Here is a 5586-nt window from a genome sequence, read left to right on the forward strand (position 1 = left end):
CTAATTTTCTTTTCTTTTTTCCCTCCCTTTTTAGTAACTGCTGTATTGTTTTATAGCCTTTACATGTAAATTATGCACAGTATTGCAATACTTTTTAAAAATTAGAAATTGACGAAAACATTGTGTAGATTAAAATGTTTCCTTTAATATAATCTCCTTTTACACACACTCACACTTTCTCTCTCTTCCAGATCAGCTTGTTGATTTTATTTGTACCTGCTGCTTTAATACCAGGATCATAAGGATGTACTTACCAGAATAGATCCTTTTGCACCTTCGTTTCCCCACTCACTCTATGGATCTAGGCCACCGAAAGCTAAACTCATGACTGCATGTGTCTGTTTATATCTCTACTAGATTCAACAAGCTCTCATGTGGTTAGAGTTTTAAAATATATTTAAGTGAATCTGGTTCTAAATGGTGCAGTGAAATCTATAGTAAAGTAGAGTGAACGTTATGGAATATTCCAGCACATAGCAATGTTTTGGTTGCTGTTCGATTTATACTGAACCTCTGCTTGCTGTGAAGCTTTTCTGTAGTGGGAAGACAATGACGTCACTATAAGAAGATTGTGTGTGTGTGTGTGTGCGCGTGTGAGAGAGAGAGAGAGAGAGACAGAGATAGTCTGACGGTGTCATGTGTACTTGGAACTGTGGCTTGAGCCAATTTATCATTTGCACAGGGAGGGATGGTGAATAACAAGAATCCAAATCCCTTTGCTGGCTTGGAGCTCCTGATGGGCTGTTTCATTGGTGCCCTGGAAAACTCCAGAATCAGCCATAATTGCTAATGATAGAGCTCATAGAAATCAGGTCTTCCTGTTAATCCTTTTAAGGAAATCCATATTGTATTTTCTTTATCTTCCATTCCTTCTACAGTAGTTTTCAGATATAAATTAATTTAACAATATTGTATGTGAAAAGGCATATATATCTAAACATATATTAAAATGATAAAAGGGCGCATCTATGTAAGTATAAAATAGTGACTCCTATGTTTGAGATATTAGCAGCCCAAAAGAATGAGAGAGTTGTTTATCTCTTGTAAAAAGTCAGTGCTGTTAAAAAAAGAAAATGTATTAGATGTATTTTTTGTAATTATTTATTTCTTTGGATCATTTATTTGGTATTTTACATGGCTCCTCCTGCATATCCCTGTGAGAACCACACGTCCCACTGAAATGCAGTCATTCTCTTTGCAAATAATCTCGTAAAATCCTACAGCTTTAAAGAAATATCCCTTCATGTGTGAACGGAGTTGTATACCCCCTTTGTTGTGCTCTTAGGCATGTTTAAAATTCAGTGTCTCCAGTCCAAAGCCACCAGTTTTTGGGACCATTTTTTTTTTTTTTTGGTGCGGAGTTTCACAAGTACAGTAATGTCCACACATGAACCCGCTTTATAGTGTTAACAAGTATGTTTTTGTGATTTGCTTCAGTCCTGTTCACAAATGACATGAAAAATAAAACCAGTTTTGTACTTAATTTGTATATAAAATATATAAAAGAGAAAAATCCATGGCTTACTGTAAAAGCCAAAAGTATTTACTCTTTGGTTTTTACTTATACTGCATGACTGAATACATGTGATGATGACAATGAAGATGGTGCTTTGTTCTCTCTGGTACCATTTATTTCAGTGGCAACTTACCCCTTTTCCTCATTTGCCAAGCACCTGTGATGGACACTATTTTGATTTTAACAGTAGAATAATATGCAGTACATATTGTATTGTTATTTCTGTAACTGTTTTGGAGACACAACTGTCCCTTTCCAACACATAATGAAATAAATGCCTTACAACATCTCTTATTTTGCATTCTGTTAATGAGTGGGAAGGGGGTAAGGTGGTTATGGGAAACTCACCTGCAGGATTTTGGATTCCACATCTAATATTGTCCTCTTTCCTTTCCAAACTTCCAGTTATTTTGATTGATAATTGCAGGCCTACTTGTATTGTCATTGCTAATGAGGGAGGTTCCCCACTCCCCCCCCAGTAAGACTGGTGGGAAAGTAGGATATGCATCAAACTTCACTGAGGTTTGGCCCTCAATACAGTCGGAGCCATGTTAGCTACAACTTTGTTTATGGTTGGTGATTGGTAGTGCTTTAGTGTGGTTTTCCCTTGATTGTAATAGAGATGAAATTTGTGGTCTGAGAAGCCTGTTGTTAAATTCTGCTGGGTATTAAGTAATGAATAGCACAATTTGGCCAGCAGAAAAAAATCCCTGTCCATGCTGGCAGGGATGTTACAACATTGCTAAGTAGCAAACATTGTTTAAACACAGTCTTGTTACAAGCATGAACAGGCCCTGCCTGAAATAAAATGCGTGTCTTATTTCCTTGTGTACTTTATTCTATAAGCATGGGCTCCTTAATTGGTGAATTAATGGGATACTGTCCAGTACAACTGAGCGTTTACCAACAGCCCCATACTGGTGTCTGAGTTTACCTCCATTTCTTCTTCTCCTTAACACTGGGTATTCTTAACTCGTCTGTGGCAACAGTCAGCAAATAATAACTTTTTTTGTTTTCTAGTATAGCTTAAAATAGTTTTATTCGGATGGGGGAAGTTCTCTGAATTCTAAATACCTTTTATTGCTTTTTACTTGGTTAAAAAAGATATGTACCTTTAGGCTTGGAAGGATTTGATTTTTATCTTTAAATGTCAAATTCACTGTTCATACACAAACTGACCCCCTCAAAAAAATTTCCATTGATGATGATCAAAATGTACTGATAGGCAAAGTAGGAAAAATGCTGCTTGAGAATTTAGGGTTTGGTTTAAGGATCTTTATTTTGTATATTTTGAAATGTGATATTGACAATTTTGTGTTTTAATGGTTATAAAACTTTTAATTTTTGAGCCTCAACAACTACTGGTGTTAATTATTAATGTCTGGCTCCTCCCATAATTTCCCACAATTGTGAAAATTGAAATTGATAAAAATTGAACAAATGCTTAAAAGTACACATTGACATCTATCGAAATTATTTTTAAAATGAAAATCAAATTCTCCCAAGCCTCTGTATCTTGTAGGGTTCCCTTAAAACAACATTTGTTCTTCCTTCCATTGATACCCCAATAAACTAATGATCTCTGCTGAGCTACCATTATGGAAAGGTCCTGTAGAATTTAATAGAAAATAGCCACCTTTCTGTGGTTTTTTTGAGCCATTCTATAGAAATTGTTATTATAGTTATATTCTAATAGCACCTGCATTGTTGAAGGCACTGTCCACATAGTCCTTGCCCCAAAGAATTTACAGTCTCTGCTAAGAACTTCATAGGATGGTTTAAAACAAAAATCCTACATGAAAGCTATAACCCTCTAATAGTCAGTAGCATTTTAGAATAATTTCTATGGAACCCCACTGATTTCTTCTCTAAAATCATTTTCATAACGGATATGGCCCTGTGAGCTAACAGAACACTGGACTAGGGGTCAGGAGTCTTGGGGTCTATTTCCAGGTCAGCCACTGACCTGTGTATGACCTTAAGCGAGTCACTTACCCTCCCTGTGTTGCTCTTTCCTCTCTCTCCTTTGTCTGCTTTGCCTGTCTATAATGTAAGTTCTTCAGGCTTTCCCATGATGTGCATGTATAGGACCTAATGCAGTGGGGCCTTGGTCTTGGATAGAGACACTAGGCACTGGTACCACATAATTAATAACAATGAGGCTCGTTTTACCCAAACAAAGCATGGAATTTAACCAGCGAGGTTAACTGCAATGCAATCCAGATCGTGGGGTAAAAATCCATATACAAAAAATAAAATTAATAGGCTAAGGGATTTTATTGTTAAAGAGTCACAGATGGTATATCACAAAAAACCAAAACCTACTGGTTGTACCAGATGTATCTTTTTAAAAAAAATTATTGCACTGCAATTGGGGCAGTGGGAAAATTAGCTTTCTCTATACTAGGAACAACTGAATGAGGGTATCTGACTACAAGAAAACTGTACCTTGATTTGAGTAAAAGCTCCATGACAGTGTTCCCTAACCAGTCTAAGGCACATGCAAGACTCTATCTGGGTGTGACACACAGCCAAAGAGGTGTCTGCCACAGATTGGAACGTTGTTTTAGCCAGCTCTTCCGGTTATTGTAATATGGGGTTGGGGTCAGATGGCGTGGGGGTGTCTTTAAAAAAAAAAAAGAGAGAACTTTTCCTAAACTCTCTCCACAATCCCAGATTACCTTGATGCATCTGCTAAAACGATGTTAATCAATTAACTATAAAAAGCAACAAGGAGTCCTGTGGCACCTTACAGACTAACAGACATAAGCTTTCATGAGTGAATACTCACTTCGTCAGGTGTCTGATGAAGTGGATATTCACCCACGAAAGCTCATGCTCCAATACATCTGTTAGTCTATAAGGTGCCACAGGACTCCTTTTTCCTTTTTACAGATCCAGACTAACACGGCTACCCCTCTGATACTTGACATCAATTAACTATGTAACCCTGGTGCCATATCTGTCTAGGCATTTATGATACAGTGGTAGCTGTGGCCTTTTAATGTCATTAAGTTTCAGAGTTAACACCCATTGAGATGAATGGGACAGTTCAACCCTTTTAGAGCTGTAGTTTGACTGCCGTATTGTAGACTCAGTAAGACACTGCTTCCTCAAGTCATGTTTGAGAGGTTGCCTTTGTGGCTGTAAGGTAAAAGTTTATTTTATAGAATCTGATGTGGCTAGGGTATAAGTGCTGGCATGATGTACCACCCTGTCATTAGCTTTGTTTGACCCTGCATGGGTGTATTGTTGTGTAGTGGGACCCTTAGAGGACAAAATAGGTCCTCAGTTACACTCCTTGGATGCTCTCTGAAATGTTTGAAGTTGTACATGTTTGTCTTGAGGCTAGAATTTGGCCCACAGAATGTGAGAGAATTCTGTGATCTTCTTGGCCTAAATTCTGCTCTTAGTTATAATTAAAGTTGTCCAGCTTCCTGGGGATCAGAGTGACTGAAACCAGAATTAGATTCCTTAAGGCTGGGCCTTTTACTGTTGCTGGAAGACTTTCAATAGTTTAATTCTCTGCAAATACAAAACTCACATTCTCATATTTACTAGGGTTTAAAAATTCACTTACAGGAGTGTCACATGCTCCCCAGATGACTTCCTTTTAATCCCCAGGCTGACCAATTCCTTAAATGTCTAAACTATATTCACGTTGCTTAACTTCGTGTTGTAGGTCTATAGATCCTGGGCCTTGCTCTGTATCACCTACTGAAGTCTATCAATTGGATTGGGCCCTGTGCTTTTCTTAGCGTGAATGGCCTTTTTCCATTTATCTTCGGGGTTTGTACTGTTGCCTATCACCATACTTCCTGACCTCTGTGCAGCTTGTGAGTGGTGGAGCTGAATTACTCTATGCCCTGTGGCCGTCTTGATGTGTTCTGTTGTTTCATGCTAATGGAAGCCTATGCAAAACCTGGAGGTTACACTGAACTCTTTTCATGGTACTAGTGGAGACTTCAACACTTCCTCTACTTGGCACCATATAAAGAGAAACTCTTGCTGTGTTCAGTGCTGAGGATTGAGGCTGGAGCTCGAAAGGCAAAGAAAGGAACCCATCACAG

This window comes from Mauremys mutica, chromosome 4 (genome assembly GCF_020497125.1).
Source record: "Mauremys mutica isolate MM-2020 ecotype Southern chromosome 4, ASM2049712v1, whole genome shotgun sequence".
NCBI classification, from domain to species: domain Eukaryota; kingdom Metazoa; phylum Chordata; order Testudines; family Geoemydidae; genus Mauremys; species Mauremys mutica.